Genomic DNA, 16,586 nt, shown 5'->3' with positions numbered 1-16,586 from the left:
ATTTTTCAGCTCAGAAAAATATGGTCACTGCACTCAGAGCAGCTGCTCACAATTCCTGCTGTGCCTCCTCGCCCGCCGCCCAGCCTCCGGCCACCCCTTCCTCAGAACATGTGGGGAGGCTGCGGGGAGGATGCGGGTAGCTCCAAGGATCACCCCTTGCTTGGGGATAAATGCCAGCCATGAGTAATGGCGGGTTGCGAGGGGAAGTGCAGACGCAGATTCAGCTCCGTCAGCAAGACCAGTGAGAGCCAAGGTGGCCCCTTGCCCGGGGTTAGGGCCTGACTCAGCTGGTCCACACAGAGCAGCCCCCCCAACCAGCTGGGGAGCCAGGGTGCAGACCCCAAGGGGGCCTCAAGGCAGGGCATCCAGCGATGGCAAATGAAGGCTTAGGCATTCATTGATTGCTTGTGCTCTCTCCCTTGTCTATTTCAACAGTCTATTGTTTATTGTCTATTTCAATGGTCTCCCTGGAGCCATTACTGTGAGCCCAGCTTGGTTTGGGGAGGTCTTAGCAAGGCCAGGGCAGGTGTTCACTGAGGGGCTATGCTGCTGTCCATTCACAAGGGTTCTCAATGGAAAAACTTTCTTGACGAGGTGATGCAAATAGGCTACAGATAATCACCCTGAGCCCCATTGGTGCTGATCCCGATTGGGGGCCAGCTCAGGGACAGTGACACCTTGAGGAGGCCTGGAAGAAGGGTGGGCTGTCCCCAGACATAAGCAGGTGGAAGGACTTAAACATTAGTCACTGTCCAGTTGGGCTCCCTGGACATGGAGGGGGAGCCCCAGAGTGAATGAGACCCGCCCACAGCAAGGACCTGAGCCTGGAAAAGAAGGCTGGTCTGGGTGGGGGTCCCGAGCTGCTGGGGACCTCAGAAACTTCCTGAGCACCCCCATTTTCTAGGTCCTCACAGGGCTCACGTTCCAGTGGGGTGAGGAGAGTAGACAAAGTGAGACAAACAGGCAGCTAGATGGGATGCGAGAGGTGACAAGGGCAAAGGGAGGAAGTAGGGGAGGGCTCCTGGGAGGGGCGGGGGGCGGAGCCTATGGGGGGGGAGACTCCTGGAGAGGTGGCTCAAGGGACTGCAGGGCCGGGGGCACTTGAAAGAGTGGCAGAGACGGAGAGGGAGGGGGGATGGGGGGTCCCCACACTCACTCTACACGCAGGGAGAGCTTCTCCAGAGAGCTGTGCGCCCCTTGCTGCCTTCCCAGAATTCCCAGCTCACCCGGCTGCCACCAGGCTACACCCCCTCCCCCAAGAATCAAAGTCCTCCTCATCTATGCAGAGCTTCAGGGGGGCTCAGCCTTTGGGGATCCCCACAGCTGCCTGTGAGGTGTCCTACCCTGCCTTCTGCAGCTGAAACAGCAGAGGCTTTGGCTGGAAAGGGGAGCGGGTTCCGGCGGGGACGGGGAGGCGAGAGGCCTAAACCACAGGCAGCTGGAAATCCTAGGGGACATTGGCTTTCCAGCTGCTTGCCCGCCCCAGGACAAGAGTTCTCAGCGGCTGTCACAGCGACACACACATGCACGCTGCCACGCACGTGTGTCCACGGACACACTCATGATCCCACCCTCACACACACACACACACACACACACACACAGGCAAATGGATAAACACAATGACACACACACACAGACCGACACACAACCACACTGGGCGTGTGCACACACACACAAGCCCGCCTCTCCTGTAGGTCTGAGCTATGTGCTCCGGAAGGGCCATCTCCTTAGGCTGGAGCCTCCTCTGGGAAATGTTTGCATCTTCCTAAGATCCTCCAGGCTGCCCCCCAGCTGCCAAGTCGCCTAAAATGCTGAGAAATAAAGAAAGATTCCTTGAAAATGCACACCTCAAATTTTAGGCTTACACTGTTTTGGAAAATTGGGGCTCAAGCCTCAGGCTCCGGAGAATGCAGGCTTGTGTTACCAGGCAGGTGGGGACAGGTAGGAAGCTGAGGGCACAGGAGGAGAGGTGGGGCTGGAGAGCCAGGGTTGTTGAGCAGGAGGTGAGTCTGGGGAAGATTCCACGCTCGCCCCACCTGCCATGGCTGGGAGCAGACCCCACGGAGCAAGAGCTGGCCAAGGGCTGTGGGGTCAAGGATACTGCTCCGAGAGTCCCACCCCACCCCCTACTCACTCTGCCACCCTCCCCAAGGATCTTGGCTCCTGTGAGCCTTAGTTTCCCCATCTGTACAATGGGTGTGATCTATCTCGTGGGGCTAGTGTGAGAGTTACATGACATCCATCAGACCTAGAGAGTTATAAGCCCTGGAAGCCCCAGAAAAGAGAGTTGGGGGGGGGAGGCTGGGAAAAACTCGGCAGCGGCCTCTCGGGCGTAACCGGCCTGAAAATAACCGGCATTTTCCTTTTCTGTGCGGCTGATGCAGCGCTTCCCATAGGACCGCGCCTGCTTATCAGGAGCAAAGCCGCTCTCGCCGCCAGAAGGTGACTGTGGGGGCTCGGCTCCCCCCCTCCAACCCGACTCCCACAGAGGAAAACACTGAATTCCCTCCTCCTGGTTCAGGTTTCAACTCCCCCCGCCCCAAACAATTTTGCATATATTTAAATCTCTTCTGCGGTTTCCAGGCTTGAGCCGCCCCCTCAACCCCCCCGGAAAAGGGAGAAAGAAATTACAAAAGCCCGTCATTTGTCTCCGTCCCCGCACCCCATCTATCAGGGCCGCCGAGCCCGTCGCCTCGAATGATGCGCGCGCCCGGACGGCGCTTTAATGGGGCGCCGCGTGTGACTGTGCAGCGCGGCGCAGCGGCCGGCATTTGCATACATATTAAACGGAGCAGTAAAAAATGCAGACATGCAAACCATTTGGACGGGCTTCTTGGCGAGCCTGCCAGGAAATCAATCTTCTGGTTTCTTAAAGGAAACCTGCTCGGGAGGAGGTGGCGAAGCCTCGCCGCCCGACAGCCCGGGGAGGGGGGCGGCCGGCATCTGTCCCTCTGTCCGCCGAGCCCAGCCGGCGGTGGGGGTCCTTTCCGGCCACGGCCGGCCTCGGGGGAACCGAGGATGGGGAGCCAGGGGACGCAAAAGCAGCATCAATCACCCTGGGCGTGCGTCCTGACGCACGGCTGTGTGCCCCGGAGTAAAAGACTTGGCCCCTCTGAGCCCCTGCTCACCCAGCGGTAGTGATAACAGCACAGCGCCTATCCCACTGCCAGTCGGGGCTGGAGATTGTTCCCTCACTTCCTGGCTCTGGGGCTTAATGACGAACCCCAAGGTTGCCCGTGCCCTCTCTACAGAGCCTGGATCCCCAGCCAAGTGTGGAAGAGATCCGCTAAAAGCCCAGGTTCTGGAGGCAAGTGGCCCGAGTTCCAAGTCAGACTCCACTCCTTACAAGCTGGGTGACCTTGACCAAGTGCAACAACCTCTCTGTTTCCTGGAGGGGGAAACGGGGATCAATAGACCTCCCTCTTGGGCGTGTTGTTGGAATAAAGTAGGTCAGTCATCGCCTGGCTCACGGTAAGGACTTAGCTGCAGAGCAGCGTGTAGCAGGGTCTTTGGTGTTACTGGTGTGGTTTTTCAGGGTTGAAATCCCTCTCTTTGTCTGGATGGCTTGGCGAGCCGCTCCTGCTGCAAGCCTCCTTACCTGTAACCGTGGTGCTTGATTTGCACAGGAACTTCTAGCCGGTGTAGATCACCTACCCACCCTCGGAAGATGTGGGGTCCAGGGGCTCAACTGCTGATTCCAGCCAGCCAGGGCCAAGGCAGCGCCTCTGAAGGCTCTGAGGCCATCGCCCCCCCCTCCCCGGCAGTTTTGGCAAAATCCGGGGCCACAGTTGAGCACAACCTGAGCCGGCCCCAAACAGAGCAGACATTTGCGGGACCAGGGGAAGCAAGCGGCCCAGAGCCTCCGCAGAACCAGAGCGGTCCTGCGACTCCATCTCCCCCCCCCCCCGCCGCCCCGTCTCTGACTTCCACTTTACAGACAAGGAAACTGAGGCTCAGAAGGAGGTACGTGGCCACCAAGCTTGACGGTGATGGAGCTGGGATTCTAATTCGGTTTGACGGACAGCAGAGGCCGCCTCCCAGAGGTCTCCTGTACATATTGTGGGCAGAAGGGTCTCATCCTGCCCCGTGAGGAAAGCTGCTTTCCCCCCAAAGTAGGTGTGTGCTGGTGGGAAAGGGAATGAGTTTGGGGCCTGGGCTCACCCTGATATTCAAAACTCATGAAGGTCCTTCCTTGAAGGGGCCTGGAGGGAAGGAGGAGGAGAGCTTTCATTCCTCTCCTCCACCTTCCTGGAGGGGAGAAATGGAGGTGCCCAGTGTCCCCAGGACAGGCTGAAGTGATAAGTGCGGGTGGTGGTGGCGGGGGTGGGGGGGAGCCTGGTGCCAGGGGAACAAAGATGTCTGAATCCAGGGCGTGGCCCAGTTCAGTGGTGCATCCCTGTGTGACCTTAGGCAAAAGCCTTACCCTCTCTGGGCCAAAGTGGCTCCCTCTCTGTTTCCCCTCGGAAGCCCCTCCCTTTCACTCCTGGCCTCCAGGCTTTCTGGGCCTCCGTCCCTCCACCTCCCACCGGAGGGCCCAGAGTCCCGGCCGCCCCCACTGCCTGGCAGGCGGCAGGCGGGTGGAGGAAGCCGGCAGGGTGGGGGAAAGGCAGGAGGGGCAGGAGTTACAGGAACCGGCTGGGCCTGGGCGATTGCTCAACTGGGGAGCCTGGCCCGGCCGGCCGGCCTCCACAGGCCCCCACTCCACCAGCCGCCCGCCCTCCTAGCCCTGCATTGCAAGCATTCCTCGCCAACCTCGGCTGCTGCAGCCCCGGAAGGGGGAACTGCCGCAGACAGAGCACGAGGCCGCCAGAAACACTTAACCCCTTCCTGCCTTCCAGGCAGAGCCTTCAGGCCGGAGGATGGGGCTGGGCTGTGGGTGCCCAGGTTCCCAGACTCAGTTCCCAGACTCAGGAGTGACCCAGTCAGGTGCATTGCTGGCAACCGGATCAACAGGCTGCACGTCGGATGTCAGATTACACCCAGTCCAGGATTCACTCAGCAAACATTTCCGGAGCTCTCCCTGGGTGCCAGGCACAGCCAGGAAAATCCAACAGAAAGGGGCTCACCCAGGCCACATGCGAGTGGGGGGAGGGGTGTGGGTCTCTCACACACACACACACACACACACACTCGCGTGCATTTGGGTTTTTTTAGATTTTTTTTAGATCATTACAATGACGAGGGCTACAAAGAAGTGCAGCGGGAGCCCGGGGTTTGAACTAAAGTCAATTAGGCAGGGAGGGCTTCCTGGAGGAAGTGACATTTAGCAAGTAACAAGAAGAGGAGACAGTGTGCCAGGCAGAGGATGTGAGGTTCTAAAGAGGAGAAGCTGGCACCATTCAGTCCAGTCTGTGTGTCCAAGGGAGAGAAGGTGACGAGCCCCTCGGTGTGCGAGCTTGGTCTGTGCCTGGCCCCCAAAGGCCACAGGGCCACTCTCAAGTTTGGACTGTCTTCCGAGGAGAGTGAGGAGCCACGGAAGGGTTTTTACCTGGAGAATGACATGGTCAAGTTCAGCTCCAGTGAGAAACAGAAGCTTCACAGAGTAAAGGGAGCTAGCGTGGTTCCAGGCACAAACCAAATATCCGCAAAGACCAGAATACCTGAAACTCACCAAAGGGCCACCAACAGGAGACACTGCAAATGGCAGCCTGGCAGCTGGGCCTGGCACCTGGGTCTCCTGGGGCCCCAGGGCCACTGAGGGCCACTCGGAGCCCTGCCACCCCCAAGGCCGGCCAGAAGCAGCAGGGACCGGATCCACCCCCTCACATCCCAGACACCACTCTGCAAACACCCGGAGCTCCATTAATGCAGCAAGTAGAGTGTTGAAGCTTGGGAGGGGTGGAGAGACGTCCAGGGCCCACAGTCTCCTCACTTCAGAAGGAGAAACTGAAACCCAGAGGCAGCAAGGGTTGGCCGGGGCTTCTAATGGGGTCACGGGGCACGTGAAGCAGCTGAGCCGATCACGTGGTGATGCTCGGGCACGGGGCAGGGGCCGAGGGGCAAGCATCCAAGATGCCCACAGCGCATGCCCAGAGAGAAGGCCAACAGAGCCAGCCTGTCTGTGACCTTGGCACCCACAGAGGAGATCCCAAGATCTCTGGACACCCCCCCCCCCATCAAAGCCCCTTCTCTTTCATGGGAGCTCGCAGAGGCCAAAGGAAAGAGAGATTCAAATCCAGAACCGCTTGGAACCGGGCAGTCATTAAACCCAGCTGGTGGAGGGGGGGGTCTCACCATCAGCTCCCCTAGAGCTTGAAGGAATGAGCCTGGGGACCAAGGGAGTTGGTGAGAAAATTCGCAACTGCATTGTTTCTGCTGTAGACCCATTTCCTGGAGTTCCTGCCGTGGCACAGTGGTTAACGAATCCGACTAGGAACCATGAGGTTGTGGGTTCAGTCCCTGGCCTTGCTCAGTGGGTTGAGGATCCGGCATTGCCGTGAGTGAGCTGTGGTGTAGGTCGCAGATGCTGCTCGGATCCTGCGTTGCTGTGGCTCTGGCATAGGCGGGTGGCTACAGCTCAAATTCGACCCCTAGCCTGGGAACCTCCATATGCCGCAGGAGCGGCCCAAGAAAATGGAAAAAAAAAAAAAAAAAAAAGACGCATTACCTTTCCCTTTCCTTCTCCTCCTCCTCCCCTCTCTCCTCCCCTCCCCTTCCCCCTCCTCCTCCTTCTTTTTGGCCATGCCCATGGCATATGGAAGTTCCCAGGCCAGGGACCCAACCTGCACCATAGCAGTAGCCAGAGCCAGAGCAGTGACAACATTGGATCCTTAATCCACTGAACCACCAGGGAACTCCCTTCTTCTTACAAATGAAGTGTTACTTAGAACACCAACATACCAAAGAGATGGAAACGGGGCTGCTCTGATCGGAGAAGAAGGGGGTGATCTGGGACCCACCCCTTGCACACCCACGCGCAGGCTCTGGGTCCTCCTGGCCAATCCCAGGCTCCTAGGAACACGCTGAGGGCCAGCAGGCAAGCCCAGCCCAGGATTTCAGGGATGAGGAAAACGAGGCCCAGAGAGGTAGAGGCACTTGCCCAGAGTCACACAGCACCAAGGGACAGAGCCAAGTGTCCCCAGGCCAGCCTGACCCAAACCCCTCCGTCAGGCCAGGTCCGAGCTACAGGATCAGGAGCTAGGACCACCATTCTTTTTTCTGAGCAGCATCTCCAGACCCGCTCTGTTTGTTGGGACAGCAAACTCAGCCAGAGCTCTCCAAATCCTGCTCAGCGGGTTGAGACTTCTGAGGGGAAAACACGCCCAGGTCGCTCCCTCTGTTCAGATCATGCCCGGACAGGACAGGAAAGGGCTGGGCCAGCTCCAGGCCCACACATGCCCCCAGCAGAAGGAGGGGCTGCGTTCCTTCCAGCCTCCTGGGATCACCCCTGAGCGCCCCCTACCCCCCTGCCCCCAGCAGCAGCTCCCATCTGTTTTATGGTTCTGGCTCCCTTCTTGGTCACAGAGCAAGGATCCTTCCAGGCAATGGCACTTCTGCAAAGGTTCTTTGAACCTAGGGTGCCACCGCCCTGGTGACCTGCCATCAGCTCTGTCATGACAGAGCATTCCAGAACCTTCTGAAGCCTCATTGCCATCAGAGGAGTTGGCCATTATCACCCCAACTTACGGGGGGGGGGACCTGAAAAGTGAAGTCACTGGCCTGGGTCACAGAGCTAATAACAGAAGTGGCAGGCCTGGCAGGCAGGTGTCTTGAGCACCCAGGTGTGTGCTCCTCACCCCTGGGCCACCCCTGGAGAGGTGACCCTTTCTCCCAGCACGAGGCTGGGGCTAAACCAGAGAACCCTTGGCTCCACCTGACTCCTCGTATTGTTAGCGTGCGTGAAATAAATATCTTATCTCACCTATTTATTACGTGTTTATCTTTGGCATTATTCATCCATCCTGAGTTCACTCCTCCTCCAGTTTTCTCCACGTGGGTTCAGACGGGTCACGGATTTTTCTGCACATTTCCAGGAGGCAAACACGCCTGGATCCCTGTAGCCATCACTGCAAAAAAAAAAAAAATCTCATTTTATACATTTCATTAAAACCAGCAGCTTAACCTGGAAATATGGCAGAACTTGCTGCTTGGGGACAAGGCCTGCACAGTGCCAAGAGGCCAACGAGGCAGTGGGCACTGGCCGAGGACTCCGTGAATGGGCCTGGATGACTGTTATTGCTGTTGCTCACAGGGGGGTCGGTGTGGCTGATAAATCCCTGGTCTCCTCCTCCTTCATGTCGCAGGTGAGCAGGGTCATGTCTCAAGGTCACTGACTGGCACTACATGGTCAGAAACCAGCTGTGAGAATGAGGCACCACCTGTCCTTGTGCTGGAGAGATGGTTACACAGCCGTCAGCCTGCAAAGATGGTCCCTCTCCACGGGATTCTGACTTCCTTCAGCCCTTCCCACAACGCACAGCGCTGCCCTGTGGGACCAACAGGACACTGTGGAAAGGACTGTACCTGCGTCCTGAGGCCACGTCCTAAAAGACACTGTGGCTTCGGTCTTGCTCTCTTCTATCCATCTGGGGGGAAGCCAGCCACCATATTGTGAGGGAGCCCAAGCAGCTCCGTGGAGGAGTCTGTGTGGCAAGGAACCGAGGCCTCTAGCCGACAGCCAGCACTGCCCTGCCCGCCAAGTGAGTGTACCATCTTGGAAGAAGACCCTCCCGTCTCAGGCAAGCTGTCAGGTGACTTCACTCACAAGAGACCACAAGCCAGGACCAGCCAGGAATGCCACTTCTGAATTCCCGACCCACACTTTGAGATAACATATTCTTACGGTTTTCAGCCACTGAGTTGGGATGCTTTGTTTTGCAGAAGTAGGTAACGAACACAGAAACAAAGAGACCTTTTTAGTCTGGAGGACCTGTCGTGGGCTGGGTTCCCAAAGTGTGCTCCTTGGAACACTGATCCCAGGTTGTGCCCTGGAAAACCTTGGTGTGCAGGGTACAGGCAGGCCGTGGTCTTGAGTGTCTTCTCCAAGATTCCCAGTGCACTTTGGCGTATTTAAGCAAAAGTGGGCAAGGAAGCTGTTTTTCAGGAGTCTTTGTGAATCTCTGGCATCAGAGCTTCAGAGCCTCTTTGGGAAACACGGCCAAACTGCCGTGGCGGTGGGCTGCTAGAGCAAATTAGACCATTGTGTGTGATACAAAAAGCAAAACATTCCCAACCTGATGTGCCGAGTGTGCCCTGCAGTTACATACAGAGACGGCCTGGCCAGCCCCCCAGGATGGACAGTCTGCCTGAGATCCTTTTCCAGCTGAGGGGCTAATGTGGGCTGGGCCCTCTCTGATTCCACTAGCCTTAGAATCAGCTCAGGGGTACGGGTCAGGCGCTGAGCCCGTGTCTGACTGTGGACCTCAGGGCATGCGGGGACCATTTGGGATTCCGATTTTGGTTCCCAAACTCTGCAGCTCCGGCTCTCTCGTCCCCTCCGTAGCCCGCTGACCCTCAGGCCACGCTGCGCCCTTGACCTCCCACCCCTCGTGTTTGCCACATCGTCTGGAATAGCGCCTCCGTGTTCACTCTTTCTCAGTGGGAACGCAACCACGGTCTTAAAACACGAACCACCGGAAAACAGCATTTGATACAGAAAAAAATCATTTCACAGGCGATTTTTTAAGAGCCAATCCACCCCCTTCAGCAAGGGAAGGCTGTGCTCAGAAACCCGCATTCTTTCAGGCCCCTGGGGCTGCGTGGGGGTAGGAGCAGAGATCTTGCTGCGTGCTAGGAGGCAGAGGCCTTTTCTTCTGTTGAAAACATAATTTTACCCTCATGTTGCTTCATCTGTCCTTGACTGGACGTTCTGGGGGGCTCTCACGCCTTTCTGGAACCATCGCTTCCAGAGGCCAAGTGGCCGGCCGTCCGGTCCGAGGCCCTGGTGGGGGCACCTCATTACTCAGTGTGGCCCTGGCTGCCTTACCTGAGAGCCCCGCCCAGACCTGCTGCATCAGAGCCTGCACTAGCACAAGATCCCCGGGGGATTCCAGGCGTGTTAAGGACAGGGGTGCTCAGGTGTACCCCAGAACTGCCGGCTCAAGGGACCCTTGGCAAACCCGCTAATGGGCCACCACGCCTGCCCGCCTCACTCCCCTTCCAGGCTCCCATCACAGACAGCGTCTCAGAAGCTGAATTTCCTGAGCCCCATTTCCACGTGCACACTGCATACCCAGGAGTTCCCGCTGTGGCACAACAGGAATGCGGCGTCTCTGGAGCCCTGGGACGCAGGTACCATCCCCCACCCGGCACAGTGGGTTAAGGACCTGGCGTGGCCGCAGCTGCAGTGTAGGTCAGAACTGTGGCTCAGATCTGATCCCTGGTCCAGGAGCTCTGAATGCTGCAGGGTGGCCAAAAAAGGAAAAAAAAAAAAAAAAAAAAGACACCCAGCCCCTCCAGAGTGCTTCCAACCCAGGAGGGGACGCCATGGGACTCAGAGGTTCAGAGAGGGAAAGCCATCCACCCAAGATCACACAGCCGGTAAATGGCAGAGACAGGGGACCTTCCTTGATGGGGAAATAGGCGTGGCTGCGGGCATTGTCAGAGCGTAACGCACCATCCACATCCCAACTGGCTTAGCCCAGTGATTCCCAATCTGGGGTTCCCTGGGGGCCCTCTAAGGCTTTCCTGGGATGAGAGTGTCTCTAAGCTATTTACGGCCTCTTGAAATCCCTGACGGACACTGCACCTGACGGAGGGCCAGGCCACCACGGCCTCCATACACCATCCCTTTCTTTGCTTTGGATGGGGTTCTCTACCAGCCCGCTGTGGGGGTTCAGACTCTCCCGGCCAGTGCAAGTTGCACAGGCATCTCATGGATGCCCCTGATGAACCCAAACTGAGAAAGCTGCTGTTACTTAACAAAGGCAGGTTTCTTATAGCACCAGCCCTGGGCCTTGGAGCAAAAGCAGCAGGAGGAATTTTTCTGGTGGGAACAGAGAGAGGAATTAGCTTAGAAATTTGAGTTACGGGGGGGGGGCATTTGTTTCAACGATTTTTGGCAGCGGGCCCCCGCTTCCTTCTATTTTCTTTAAAATGCCCCGCCCCCACCCAGCCCCGATGGGCAGGGTTGAGCCACCTGGGCTTGCAGCCCGGGTCTTCTCGAGGTGGTCCCGCGCCACGCTCACCACGAAAGCAGTCCTGGAGGATGACGTGTGGGCTCCTGTTGGCAGGAAACCAGCCACAGACCAACTTGAAATCTGCAACCAGACGAGCGTGGGCCCTGGCGTGCAGCTTCCACCCATCTCGGCTTGTCCAAGCGCTCGACCGGACGTGTGCAGCTGGGTGGCGCTTCCATTGCTCCTTCTAGGCGGACCCCGCCCCTCCATCCCTCCCTCCACCCCGTCCCCACCAGAGAGGTGACCTATCGGAGGTTCTGGTCAGGAGCGCTCAGAGGCTAAGGGGCAGGGCTCTGAGGTCCAGTAGATAACAGAGGGGCTGCAATCAAATGTTGCCTTTACCCCACGGCCCCTTGCCTGGCGCTACCTCCATCAGGAGACGCCCTAAAGATGTGAGGACCCCAGAGGTCCTCCTTCCACGAGGGACTTGGAGTCACCTTTGGGTTCGGGATTGGGGGTGGGGGGCACAGTCGCTTCTTAAACAATGATCCTTTAAAAAAAAAAAAAAACCCAAACCATACAACAAACTCACAGTGCAAGTACGAACATTAAAAAAAAAAAGTTATCCTGTGTCTGAGTAGCAGGAGCTAGAGACCCCATGACCGTGAACTGGACCAGCACAGTGAAGGACAAGCCACTGGATTTCCAGGACAACTCCGGAGGAGTCCACGTTGAGGTATTAAAAAAAAATGCACCATCCATCAGCCACAGCAAAGGGCCAGGGATCGAACCTGCATCCTCACAGAGACAACATCAGGGATCCTTAAGCCGCCGAGCCACAACAGGAACTCCTAGGGGCTTGTTCTAAGCAAAATCTTTCTGGTGATTCTTTATGAGATGGACGGGTTACCCAGCCTCCGTGCCCCCGTTACCCCACATGTCTCGCTGGTTTACCCATGTGTCCCCGTCTCCTTGGAGATGTAGCTCTACCCTGGTTTGCTTTTGTGCCCTGAAAGCTCACTCAGTGCTCAGGATGCAAAGTTCTGAGGCTTGGTAGAACACAGTGCCCAGGTCCAAAGCCGGGCTCATCAATTTCTCAAGAAGCAAGTGGCGTCCCCACTCTGTAGCTGTTCCCTCCTTGGGGAAATGATGCTCCCTGTCCCTGGCACCTCATGAGGTGGCTGTAGGATGGCCAGAACAAGTGAACAGGTGAACAGCCCTATCACAGGACACGCCCACACATGGGGTACCACCATCCAGCCGGCCTCGGATGCAAAGCTGGGCGTGCAGCGAGCATGTCAGCATTTTATGGTGTTCAGATGTTTTTAAACCAACATTTCTTAACATATAGGGATAAAAATCGCATATTACTTGTGGAAACTGTGATTTCTGTTTTTAAAGAGAAAGCTTGAAGAGTTCCCTTGTGACTCAGGGCGTTAAGGAGCTGGCGTTGTCACTGATACAGCTCTGGTTACAGCTGCGGCTCAGGTTCGACTTTTGGGCTGAGAACTTCCTCATGTCTCAGGTTCAGCCAAAGAAAGAGAGAGAAAGAGAGAGGGAGAGAGAGAGAGAGGGAGGGAGAAAACTTGACTTTTTCTCTCCATCTACAGCCAGCATTCAAGCTACTAGCCATGCATACCCCCGTTTTACAGACGGGGAGGCCAGATCTCAGAGCGGTCGAATGCTTGACCTCTGTTCCGCTGCAGAGGTTCCCAAGGTCATTGATGGAGTCAAGCTCTTAACTGTCAGTGTCTTGGGTTTATAACCCCCGGCTTCCCTGAGACCCTCACCTAGACCCCTGTAGAACCGGGGGCCCCATCCCAGAGAGCAGCAGCAAGGATTAAGTGCACCTAGAAATTGACCAGGCGGGGACTCACATAGTAAGGTCACCTCCACGTCCAGGAGTTCTCCGAGTGGGAACCAATGTGACAGGAAGGACATTTGGAATCAGATCCCACCCAAAACACCGGGCAACTCTGAAAGAACGCAACTTCCTCAAGCCTGAGCTAACTCTGGCCAATCTCCATCCAATACTCTAAAAAGCAGGGAAAAGACAGGAGGGGGCAGATACAGATTAGAAGCCTCTTGGGTTTTGGTACAAGGCCTGAGAACAGTGGGCAGGGGGTTGGGTGGGGGAATTCATGCTCTATGGCCCTTTTTTTTTTTTTTTTTTTTTTTTTTTTTGCTTTTTTGCTTTTTAGGGCTGCACCCGCAGCGTATGGAAGTTCCCAGGCTAAGGGTTGAATCAGAGCCACAGCTGCCAGCCTACACCACAGCCACAGCAACGCGGGATCCGAGCCGCGTCTGCAACCTACACCATAGCTCACAGCAATGCCGGATCCTTAACACACTGAGCGAGGCCAGGGACCGAACCCGCATCCTCATGGATCCTAGTCGGGTTCGTTAACCACTGAGCCAGCAAGGGAACTCCTCTATGCCCTTCTTGAAGGGAGTCTCCAAGACAGTCTTTCAAGCAGCTGAGTTGGGGATTAGAATCTGGGGTCTCAAGCCCCAGAAACCTAGATTCCCTCCTGGCGAGCTCTCTGGCTGTCAGCCTTTTCATCTGAAGCATGTCCAGCAAAGCTCTACTGTCTGGCTGCTCCCTGTGGAGCTGGGGCTGGGTGCTGGGGACTCGGCATGAGTGGGAGACACCAGCCGGGGGCCTTTACCAAGCCCACTGCCTGACAGGAGAGATGGGGAAGGTGGAGACAAACCGGTTCTGATACCAGCGATAAGGAAATAACCCGAGGATGAGAATAATCTCTACCTCAAGCTGGTGGTGAGGGTGTGGATGGAATGGGCCGCCCAGGCAAAGCCGAGCCCAGTGTCGAGCACATAAAGAGCGCTCGGTCCGTGACAACGGCTTTAAGTGCTGCCATGGCTGTTATTATGACTGTAACCTGAATAAAACTGGGCTGCCTTGGGGTCCAGTCTCATCACCATGTCACATTCAAGAGAAACACCCGTCTGACACCCCCAAATCCTGGAAAAGCGGTCTAAATCTTCCTGATCTCTCAGAGACACCAAAGGGGAGTTCCTTTGCACACCCCACACAAAAGTCTTCTCGAGACCCTCGGGACAATTTAATTGCCCAGACGGTCTCACGGCAATTGCTCCAGAAACTTCTCCCTTCCATGCACCTCCCTTGTATCCTTCTCAGAGGCTGCTGGGCCAGGCTCTGCCCTCACTGGCCGTGTTGATTAACCACACTCTGTGCCTCAGTTTCATCACCTGCAAAATGTAGGTATCAGCAGCACTGCCTTCGAGGAGCTACCGCAGGGACTCCACGAGATAATGGCTCTCAGGTGTTTAGGACAGGCAGGCACAGCTGGGCTACCCACACGGGAACTCAGGATTTCCCTCTCCTGTCCCTGCCCCCCCGCCCCTTGCATCTCACCCCAGGAAGGAGCTCAGGGTGTGGTGTCCCATAGGCAGCCTGGGCTTTCTGGGTCCTAATATCCAGTGGCAGCTCCACCAACCACCCCACCGAGCACAGGGAAAGGGCTGGTGGCAGGTGGGTAACCTCAGAAACTGAATGAGGAGGGGCAGCCAGGGCTAAGATGGCATCACGAAAGGGCATTTTCCCTCCTCCACGGGAGGCACACACAGCCATGGCTCCCTCCTGGCATGTCCATGCTCAGAAGGTGGGGCCGGGGGCCACCCAGGGACTTGGACCCGCTGTTCACTGGGGAAAGATGATGACTCCCCACCAACAGAGGCCACCATTTGCCCAAAGCCTGGGCAGTGGGGCCCAAGGTGGCTCTGGCCTCTTTCTGCAGCCAGGATGTCTGCCTCTTTCTCCCGAGGGACTCTGGGCCAGGCCCTTGCCAGGGGTGTGGTTCCTGCACTCCCAAGGCTCACAGGCCTGGGTGTGAGGCAGATAAGCAGGGCCTAAGCTTGAGGGGAGACACCAGGGTGGCAGGAGAGGACCTGCTGGGCATCAGGGAGGGCTTCCCAGAGGAAGAGGCACTGAAGGGAAGGCCATATGGAGCAAAGGTCTGGAAGGGAGAGAGTGCTGGGTTCCTTCCCATCTACCCCAACAGGTGCAGTTTGCCAAACTCCATCACCCTGCACATCTCACTTGGTGCCCCCGTCCCGCTCAGGACAGAGAGCAGGAGCTCTTCCTCCCAATTCGCAGATGGGGAGACCAGTTCTGAGAGAGGAAGCCACAACTCCTGGCTGGGACGACAGCCCGCATCTCCTGACTCCCGGCTCAGGTGAGCAAATCAAGATGCAAGACTGGGCCAGAAGCACCCCTGGCATCTGTAAAATTATCCCCCCATTTTGCAGATGAATAAACTGAGGCTTAGTGAGACCACAACATCCCTCCAGTCTCCCTGTTTCTGTCTAGCTCTGGGGACCTAGGACAAGCCTAAGGTGCCCGGATGCCCTCCGCAGGTGGTGGTGGGGAAACCGCCAGCAGCACGGTGACTGGGGCTTCAGGGTGAAAGAAAGAAGGGCGCTGGCCGGGTGCTGAAACCAACACCAGGCAGGGAAAGGCAGAGGCACGGGCCGGGGACGGGGTGGGGGGGACCTCAATGCAAGGCCAGTCTGGGAGGGGTCGGGACCTAGACAGCCCCCTCACTCACCCGGGGTGAGACCCTGACTTCCCAGGACGCATCACCACCCCGCTCCAGCTGGGCGGGGACAAGGACCACTGCCTCCTGGCCGCCCAATCAGACGCACTCCCCGTCTGATGGGGGAGGCAGCCAGGGCGGAGGGCTCCCAAGGCCTTCCCCAAGGAGCCCCCCGGGACCTGCCCGGGACTCGGCCACCCACCTCCCACCGCCCACCCTCAGCCTCATTAGCACCGACACCCGGCGTCCTCCCCTCGGCTTTCGGTGGCTCCAGAATTTAAAGGTTAAATCCTAACCTCGTCTCAGCAGTTTCTCCCGGCTTTGCCTACCCAGCGCCAGTTGCTGGTAATTATATGCATCTCCGAGCAGCCAATCAGCTGTCAGACTGACAGATACTGATCTTTTCGTTTTATTTTTAGCTCTGTGCTTCCCCCTCTAGTTGCAAAAAAAAATTCTGTTTGTTCTGTGTGCCGCTGCTTGGCTGCCAGCTCTGCAGCCGGCTCTCATCTCCGCCAGCCAGGCGGGAGCAGGAAGCCGGAGGGGCTGGAACCTCCTGCCCTTCTAGAAAGGGGGGAACGAAATGCACCCGCTGCCCACCCTCCCACCCCCCAGCAGCAGACCCTGGGCTGCGATGGAGAAGGGAGGAGGCTGGAGCTGCCCAGAGGGGCCCTTGGAGGCCAAGGGCACAGGAGAGGAGCTGTACTTGGCCAGGGAGGGGAGCAAGTCCTTACCTGCCGTGGGGATGCTGGGAGACAGAGACAGAGACAGCCGAGAAACAGAGAGACATGCAGAGGCAGAGACAAAGCTCGGCTGAGAACGAGAAAGAGCAGGGAGAGGAAGGGAAAAGACAAGCTCTCACCCCCTGGAAGGGAAAAGACAAGCTCTCACCCCCTGGAAATAGTCTCCCCCCCAGGACTGAACAGAAGCTGCGGAGATCTGGGCTCAGCCC

The 16,586-nt window shown here is 57.2% G+C and overlaps 1 long non-coding RNA gene across 3 annotated transcripts; it reads right to left on the bottom strand.

The window, feature by feature from the left end:
- Positions 1-5,142: 5,142 nt before the first annotated feature.
- LOC102162054 (uncharacterized) lies at positions 5,143-15,990 on the bottom strand. Of its 3 annotated transcripts, XR_002337806.2 has the most exons (4): positions 15,934-15,990; positions 8,855-9,124; positions 7,865-8,009; positions 5,143-5,491 (listed from the first exon to the last, which is right to left on the bottom strand). It is a non-coding gene; the product is annotated as an uncharacterized LOC102162054 (long non-coding RNA). The 3 variants fall into 3 exon arrangements; XR_001306655.3 differs by lacking the exon at positions 8,855-9,124; XR_002337815.2 differs by lacking the exons at positions 8,855-9,124; positions 15,934-15,990 and adding an exon at positions 15,650-15,761.
- Positions 15,991-16,586: the final 596 nt, after the last annotated feature.

Source organism: Sus scrofa, chromosome 1 (assembly GCF_054392235.1).
Source record: "Sus scrofa isolate SSC_HxYL_T2T_F1_AM1 chromosome 1, Sscrofa_HxYL_maternal_Yorkshire_Landrace_v2.0, whole genome shotgun sequence".
Lineage (NCBI taxonomy): Eukaryota > Metazoa > Chordata > Mammalia > Artiodactyla > Suidae > Sus > Sus scrofa.
The sequence above is the reverse complement of the archived record's forward strand: the minus strand, read 5'-3'. Positions and strand labels throughout refer to the sequence as shown.